General features: G+C 35.3%; 1 protein-coding gene across 9 annotated transcripts in view; it reads left to right on the top strand.

The window, feature by feature from the left end:
- The window catches only part of LOC132130873 (histone-lysine N-methyltransferase EHMT1-like), a 33604-nt gene extending 32502 nt beyond the window's left edge, over positions 1–1102 (top strand). For all 9 annotated transcript variants that reach the window (XM_059542710.1, XM_059542712.1, XM_059542717.1 and 6 more), the window contains one exon: positions 1–1102. This exon is cut by the window's left edge and continues 657 nt beyond it. The gene's annotated coding sequence lies outside the window, so the exon portion shown is untranslated.
- Positions 1103–9420: the final 8318 nt, after the last annotated feature.

Raw genomic sequence — 9420 nt, 5'->3', positions numbered from 1 at the left:
TCTTGTCCTCTTTTATGAACTTTATTCTTCAAGGTTTTACTTCAGCTGTAAAGGTCAGCGAAAACTGAACTATCGATTCCCAAATGAGTTTCAAATAATGTTTGTTTAACACTTTATGCATTTGTTTGGTTTACTTTTCTTCTGAACTTAGTTTTTGTACTTCCACAGAATATGCAGATTATTATGTAAAGGTATTCAAGGTCAACCTTTTTTCCCAGTAGCCTTTTCTGAGTCCTTCAGTGGGCTGTATTAACTTGAGTTGAGCTATTGGCTAGCGATCATTGACTTAAGCGCCCGTTGTGCGTGTCCTCCTCTGATTGGTTCACAGACGCAGGACGTCATGTCAGTGCTACCAAAGTCATGAAAAGGCCTCTGAACAGGACATTTTGGCCTTATTTCCTCCCGGTAAAAAGCCCAGGTCTTAAGTATAAATGCGTTTTAATGGCGACTCGCCACTGGAAGTGCAAATTAATCCTGGATGAGTCTAAAAACGAGCCCTATGGGTTATTTCCTGCATGTTACAGGCCTGGTTAGACACGGCTGTGGTTAAATACATAGTACTTGCACCCCCCATAAATGAAAATGCAAACTAAAATATTTCTGTGCATACTTTCGGTCACAATGATGGAACCTATTAGCATGCTTTTGAGACACGTGCTTTAGGAATAGGACTGGAACGTTTCCCTCTGGTGGAATGAAATGCGGTCAGGTGTAGGAAAACGCAAATGGTGCTGAAAAAGGTTTTTGTTATTTTTTTTATTACTCACTAAGTGAATACAAGTTGTAAAATATGGTTTTCTTTTTCATTTGTATTTTTTAATTGGCATCTGCTTTTTTTTCTAACTGTAATTTGACATAGTTAGCCTGTATCAATTTTGTTCCATAAGTTCATGTTGATGGTGAAACTATTACAGTCTTTTTAAATGTTGATAGTGTAGTCATGTCCTTCGTGCAAATCAAGACATACAGTAGAGTTTCAAAACACTGCAAAATGAGGAGGAACAAAGAAAACTGTAACACATTTCTGGACGTGAACCATGATGCACAACCGTTCTGGTTGTGTTTTTCTTTTTCAATAAATTTACTACTCATCAAAGAGAAACATCTCTGTCACTGTCATGCAAGAATAACATCAAGTATGATAAGAACTAGTTTTTAATATCTGCTGTTCATCCCATAACGCTTTTTTTAAGAAGCAGACAATTCACGTTTTTGTCTTTTGGAGTTACACTTTAAACCCATGTGGCCACAAATGTGATGCAAAACAGGAAGCCTTTTGATCATTTATGAAGAGGCGTTTTTTTTTTTTTTTTTTTTACTTTTTTATAAACTCTTTGATTATTCTCTTCCTGATTACTTGATTTTAGTTGTAATTGATCCAAAGAAATGTGAGCTGATAATTGAGCCGCTTTGACTTTGCTGATAAAGGCTTTTTACTAATGACACAGGAAACCTCCTTTCCGCATTCCACAGTTGCAGACTTTAAGACCTGTTCACTATTACAGCAGTCAGTACAATTATGAGGATCACGCTTCGTGGATACACTGTTACAGCTGAGAAGCTGGATCGTGAAAATTCACAGAGCTGCACAAGGTTAACAAATAAGCAGAGCCATGAAGAGGTCAACACAGCATAACTCTGACTGGAAGGAGAGAAAATCAGCTGTCATCTATGGTAGGATGTTCACTGGGTTTGTCTTTCGAGGTTGCCGTGTCATTAAGTGGGTTGTGGATTGTTACTCATCTCTATCATAGTGAACTCTTTAGTTTATTTTAATAATAGATAATGATGTAAATGACTTGCTTTAGTGACATTTAGTGGCATTTAGGTTTAGTGACATTGAATGATGAGCTGAGACTGAATATCTTTTTCTGGGTGAATTTCACAAAAACATGTCCAGGTTATGTACTTGGAAGCTTGTGTCTGCCAAGTGTTTAAAAAAAATTCATAAGGTAACTGCAGCCATTTTATCTCACAATTCAGTGTTTGCATCCCACAATTCTAAGTTTACACCTTAAAATTTCAAATGTTTATTTTACAATTATGGATTTTTTTTCTCTCAATTCTTAGTTTACACCTCACAAATCTGTTGTTGTTGTTTGTTTGTTTTTTGTTTCTGCCAAAGGATAAAAAAAAAAAAGGTATTTCAACTTTTTATCACACAATTCTGAGCTTATATCAAGCAATTCTGGGGGGGGGGGTCTGAATTTTAAGATATAAATTCTTAAATTATGAGGAAAAAGTCTGAATTGTAAAAAAAAATAATAATAATTCACAATTGTACTAGTTTTTGTCCTGTGGTGAAACAGGCTTCCATAAATTTTGCATTGTGATATTTACTTATGACAATAATAAGGAATATGTTTTTTTAATCATTACCTTTTTTAATTCCAAATATCAGTGTTAACAATAATAATAATTTCTTTTTTATGACTAAATAATTACTGTAATACAATAAAGTTTGTATTTAAATCTATATAAGTACAAACTACATTAATATAATCATAATTTATACTTTTTTATTTTATTTTTCATTGTGGTAATGTTTTTTTTTTTTTTTTGGCTTTGTAGTAATAAAAATTGAAGGGCAATTATTTTGTAGTAGTTTTATTTTATTTATTTGTTTGTTTAATTGTAATTCTGAAAACATACTTTTGGCCCTAAATATACATTTTGTAAGAATTATTACTTTATGTAGGATAAAGATTACAGCAAGTCCTAGTTGGCCCTATACCAAGCATACATTTGTCTCATTACTTTACCTGTAATGTGTGTGATTTCTTTGAGTAAGTCTGTTTATCATCTCTCATCTTATTTAAAAAACAAAAAGCTGCCCGATTGGCCACACTTAGAACATGGCGGATGTTGACTCTAGGCACAGAGTTCAGTTCCTGGGCTCAGCCACCTGACAATCAGAGGAACAAAAAAGCAGCTTTTACAGAGCTTTCCAGCAAAGGCAGTCTGTATGAGGAGAGCCAAAATGCCAGAGATGACCAGAACACTGCAGAATGTAGCAAATATGACACTGTGGTAGAGCTGGAGAGGCCCAGAGACCTGAGGAACACGGATATCATCAGCGCCCATGAAATGTGTCAAGAGCAGGTAGCAGCACGGGAGGAGAGGTGAGCAGCAGGGGATGAAAGTCATTTGAAATGTAACCTGCACTAAAGGTTATTAGCTTCTTTATCATGATCTGCTGTAAATCTAAAGCTCAATGCTGTTAAAGGTCAATACTGAGAACTTAACACAGACAATGACAATTGATCATTTTTCATTTATTCTATTAGCCACAATGAGGCCTAAAGGCTCAACCGGAATATGTATATGTGTGTGTGACCCTGGACCACAAAACCAGTCTTAAGTGTCAATTTTTCGAAATTGAGATTTATACACCATCTGAAAGCTGAATAAATAAGCCTTCCGCTGTTGTATGGTTTATTAGGATCGGACAATATTTGGCCGAGATACAACTATTTGAAAATCTGGAATCTGAGGGTGCAAAATACTTAAAAAAAAATAAAAAATTAAATTTATCCAAATGAATTCTTAGCCATGCATTTAACTAATCAAAAATTGAAGTTTTGATATATTTATGGTATGAAAATTTATAAAATATCTTCATGGATCATGATCTTTACTTAATATACTAATAATTTTTGGCACCAAAGAAAAAATCTGTAATTTTGACCCATACAATGTTTTTATTTATTTATTTTTTTGTTTGTTTTGTCTATTTCTACAAATATACCCCAGCGACTTAAGAGTGGTTTTGTGTTCCAGTGTCACATATATGAACTGTACAGTGGCCTCAAAAAGTATTTGCACTTATACATACAGTATATGGAATGTATGAACTGAATTGTGCAAATAAAATAAAAATAAAAAAAATTCAAACCTTATCTAATCAGAACTGTAAAAAAAAAAAAAAATTATTTAGTGCATTATATATTATAATATACTGAATTGATGCTCAATAATTAAGTTATTATTATCAATGTTCAAAAAAAATGTTTTGTTGCTCAATTCTTTTGTGGGAACTTTGATATTTTATTTTATTTTTTCTCAATGAATAGTAATCACATCAACAGGAAAATATTCTTGGGAGAAAAAAAATAGAGATCCAAGACCTGTCCTAAGATTGAAAACGTATTTCCCTTGTATCTTCCATTTGTGTGTGTGTGTGTGTGTGTGTGTGTGTGTGTGTGTGTGTGTGTCTTGAATCCTTTCCACTGCAATGCCCTAGGGTGTTGTAGGATGGAGCTCTGGTATGCCACACATCCAGAGATTAGCTCAACAGCCTTGAGTCTCTCATGAGATTTTGTGCCTCTGGGTCTGGACAGGCTGCATGCAGACAGACAGTTCTTCACACTTACCAACCCTAATGCCTTGAGCTTCAAATCTGGACATGCTGAATACTTTTCTTTCAAAAACCTTTCCTCCTTTGGAGAGGTGGAGATGCCCTGGGTGGAGTCATGTTAAGGAGACCAACTATGAAGAGCAGCTAATGTAATGTTTTAATTAATTGTAATTCTAACGGTTGTATTTTTTTTAATCTTAATTGAAACATATGTAAAAAAGGTTCTGTGAGTGTTAAGGTAAATAAAATAGCTAAATATAAAAACAACACAAAAATATGTAATACATTCATATATAATGTAATATATATAATGACGTGGTGCAATGTGATTTGAAACTGAACCAAGGAGCATATTTCAATCTGTGCCCGTATTTGTGTGTTAATAACAAATTTGCTTCTTTGATAGTGAGTCTTGCATATACTATATATATATATATATATATATATAAATTATTTTTTCACCATAATCTTCAAAACCCATAAACTTTCCATTTATTTCCAGGTTTAAAATTAGATTTTGAATCTCAGTTGTCAGTGTGGAGTCAAACCACAAGCCACTACATTTAGATAACTAAATTTATATGTTCAATCATCAAATTTGTGCAAATATATTATGAAAATGTGTATGGCCGAGAATAGTATGCATTAAAATAACCAAACAAAGGCACACAATGCAGCTTGATAATTTACTGACAAAAGCAGGGAACCAACAATTCGCTTTTGCTTTTGTGTAAAGGTGCCACTGATTTTTGGCCATCAATTTACTACCCTATTATAAACAATTCAAAAATCTTTTAAGATTCAAATTTAGTAATTTATTGACAACGAAAAGAGCTTTTGATTGGCGCTTTTACTTAATTCTCAGCAAATGGACACTAAACAAACAATAAGGCAAACAGTTATAAATATCATTAATTGATGATCAATTAAGACATCCTCCCACTCACGCGCTCTCCAGCAGGTGGTCCTGCCTATAGGGCCGTTTGCGTCACGTGTGAGAGCCTCGCGCAGCGTCCACTCATTTGGCACCATTCGTACCGTGCGCTTCTCCAAGTACAACTGTTGTGTGGAAGCGGAAAGCAAATCATTGCTGAAGAGAAAAAAACGTTTGTGCGTGCTTATGGAATACATGAATTCGCGCTTTTGATTTCACCAGTTCGTTTTTTCCGTCTTGCGTGAAGCGTAAGGGATGGTGCACATTTTGGTTCCGTGACCTGTCAGCTGGATCAGGTTCTGTTGGATGGATGTGGCACGATTTGGAAGGTTACACATTTTCCATTGTTTGAAATGCACTCAACGGGAATGACATTTCTATGACAAATTTCTCTTCTGTGCATTTTTCTGAGCAATGGAGTGAGGCGAGGGCGCACGGAGAGCTGGTTAAAAGGGACTTGTATATTGTTATTTCACTTCACATAGACTGATGGAAACTCTACGTGGTAACATATGTCTGTACTGTAATGTGCACTCTTCATCTAATATTTAATGCCAGTTTGGATTTTACCTGTTTGATATCTGCATGTCTAGGATGGCTCGCTTTGGAGACGATCTGTCCACCCGCTATGGAGGTCCAGCGGGCGCCGGGAGAGGGGGAGCCCGGGCAGGAGGTCCCTCGGGCGGTCAAAGAATGTACAAACAGTCGATGGCTCAGAGAGCCAGGACAATGGCTTTATATAATCCTAAACAAACCAAACAGAACTGCTTCTCTGTCAACCGCTCTTTGTTCATCTTCAGTGAGGACAATATCATCAGGAAATACGCCAAAAGAATAACCGAGTGGCCATATCCTTAATATTCCAAAAAAAGCTTCATGGCATCTCCACTTCTACATTTTATCTCGTTCTTGTTTAGAAAGCATGTAAATACACGCTTTTAGATCTGGCAATGTCAAACGGACTGTTGCGTGCTGAAATGGTGATTGACACTGACATGTCTTTTGTTTTCACGTGTTCACGCACTTTTTTTTTTCATTTGACAGCTGGTGGCCGTGTCAGGGTGTTGGCTGAGCAGCCTTTTTATTTTCTGATTCAAACGTAGGAAAGTCAAGCGCTCAAAAACCCTGGGCTAAGGTTTTTTTCTTCTTCTTAAACCCCGGTTACAGACTATACCATCGAGCATGTAGCGTTTCAAAAGGGATTTGGCCCCACTAAATACATAGTGTGAAATAAGCGGCGTAAGAACGTTACAGCTAATTGATTGGCAACAGACAACCAATCATAAACTGGCATAGCGCTTCCTCATTGAATAGTCATTTATTCAGCTTAGTCACAGAAACTTTCACGCGCTGTTTGTTTCTAAGCGGTTAAGACGTCGAACAGTGAAGATTCAAAACTGTTTCTGCGGTTGCAGCTTTACACAGACTGACACGCAGTTGCATGTCGCGTATTGTATTTTTCCAGTGATATTGGCCTTATAAATGTGAAAATAATAACGGCTGCAGGGTTTAACGTGCAGTGTGAAATGTATAACTCAGGATAAAGTATGAAACATTGAACAAAATAGCTCAGGATTACATTTACCAAGTGAGAAAAACAGTCTCAAGACTATGGTGTAAAACCTAGATTTAGTTGTAAACGAAGTAAAGCTAATGTGTGGCAATAATGGCAATGTTAAATAGTTGCCTGCTACTACTACTGCTATTGCTGATACTAATAATTCAATAAAATAATATAGATCATTAGCATAACAGTAAGTTGTTAATAAGGTTGCTGTTAGTTAATACATAATAAATATGAGTAACCTATGTATATCGTTGTTTACCATCAAAGTTTAAAATTTAAAAAAAAATTATAATTTAATTCAAAATGTTTCTTCAAGAAGAAATGTATGAACCCAGAGAGTTTTTAATTCATTATTTAATTTTATTATTATTATTGTTATTATTTTGCATATTGTTTGTGAAAAGCTGTAGAGCTCTCCAGGGTCCTGAAATCTCACCATTGATGTTCCAGTCTCTAACATTTACTAGAATTTTAAAGCACTGTGCAATCAGATATCCTGCCTTTATTTCTGATAAATACGTCCAGTTTGTCGTACAGTCCATTTAAAATGCATCTTTATGGAATTCAGGCATTCATAGCATTAGGTTTCTATAGCATGTAGAGATCCCTCAAGGGGTGACAAGAATGTAATTGAAGTGGCCATTGTACATTTCCTTTCTAATTCTTTGCCTTCATGAATAGCGATTCCAGTTAAGACCTATAGCCGCAGGGAACGGGCATGGAATATAAATTGGAAAAATGGATCCTGTCCAAAGAATGGAATATTATGGCTGACCACCCATAAAGATCTTGGCAGCCTTTTAGTGTTTCCTTTAAAAAGGATGAAAAAGATTTTTATAATGACAAGTTTGTTGGGCTTACACAGACATTTCACAAACACAATAAGGTTGCACAAATGGCTGTGCTGAGAGAGAAACCGTCATGCCAACTTAATGGGAAATCGTGATCTCTGCACTGAAATGATCCGAAGCATTTCTCACTTTTATGCCCAGACCTCTGCATGTCATTTCCAGCATGGAAGGAGGTGGTGTAATTCATTCAGCATTACTGCTAGTGGGTTTGACAAAGGTCGTCTGGGAATGCCAAGGACACAAAGTTGGATATCAGTAGCTTGATTAAGCTTGGAGGTATGTGAGTTGAACTCTGTTGGGGTTGTTCTGTCGTCATCTTCTAATGATTTAGTGATTGAGTGTTTACGTGACACAATCCTTTTGTCATTGGTGGGCAGTGTGGGGGAAATTTACAAGTAGTTATTCCTGAAGAATGCTTTTAGTGTGATAGTTCACCGTTATGTCATTCTAAATCTGTATAACTTAAGGTTGGAATATACAACTTCAGCACAGATTTTGCCCTGATTTGAAGTCTGGATGTGTCAATACTAGTTGCCGAAAGACAGAGCTAGTCTGTAGATTTTGTTTAGACGTCAGAGTTGTAAGATTTTGCAGAAAATCAGGTAGTTTATGATGGACACAAACCACAATTTTATAGCTTCAGAATTTGATTTTATCCTGTCTGAGGATATTTTGAGCTGATTTTAGAATAAATAAGCTGTGTCCGAAATTGCATACTGTCTAGTACGACTATATTTAATTTTAAACTTACTTGGTATCTGTTAAAAAAAGTATTAAAAAAAGTGTAGTATTACTGTCACGTGACCTACCAGCACCAGTTGTGTCACTTCACAAATTCTCTCCCATCACCTCAAGTGTCCTTTGAATGTGCACTAAATACTTAATCTGGGTACTTTTTCACGAACTATAAATTCTGTGAGTTTGGACATGCTACTGTTTACGTGTACTGTTTTTCACCTGCTATATAATATGGAAGTAGACATGTTTGGACACATTAATTATTGTTTTGAATTGTTGCTCATCTCCTAGCACTGTTTGTAAATGAGTTTTTCAGACAATTTAAAAGTCTGGTAGTGTGCAATCCTCATTTAGTTTATGATGCCCAGTCTTTCTCTGTAACCTTTTATAAAGGTGGCAAATATATTATGCATAGTGTTTTAAAATCCGCTCAGATTATAAAAGTCATGTATGGTATTTCTCCCTTTAATTTCTTCTGTGGAACACAAAAGAAGATATTTGGAAAGTCAGTGAACAATATAAAACCCCATAGAGTGCTGCACCCGTGAGGTCAAACCAGAAATACTAATTCGCCGTGGGTTGTTTTCGAAATTTTTGAAAGTTTTGTTTTTATAATCGAGTTTTTCAGTTTATGACTAAAAAAACAAAATAAATTCTAAATAATTAGAAGTTTTTACTCACAAATAGAAAAAATGCATTACAGAAACCTATATGAAGTTATTCTGCATTTTGACATTAAAGTTTGAGACATTTAAAAAATTTCAAATCTTTTTTTTTTTTTTTTTGGTTCTCTATGCCCTTTAAGCCAGTATTTTAAAGCATGTGTATCAGCACATTTCCTGTAGAATTTACATCACGCTATAGATACAGTTTCTCGTTCACTTTTTTTTTTGCATAGTCTTCCTCTTTAGAAATATTTTTGAATTTATGTTTGTTGTTATTCTGGAATTCTTCCTTGACTCATCCACTCCAT

The sequence above is a fragment of the Carassius carassius genome, chromosome 47, assembly GCF_963082965.1.
Source record: "Carassius carassius chromosome 47, fCarCar2.1, whole genome shotgun sequence".
In the NCBI taxonomy this organism is placed as follows: domain Eukaryota; kingdom Metazoa; phylum Chordata; class Actinopteri; order Cypriniformes; family Cyprinidae; genus Carassius; species Carassius carassius.
This window is presented reverse-complemented; position numbering and strand designations above follow the sequence as displayed.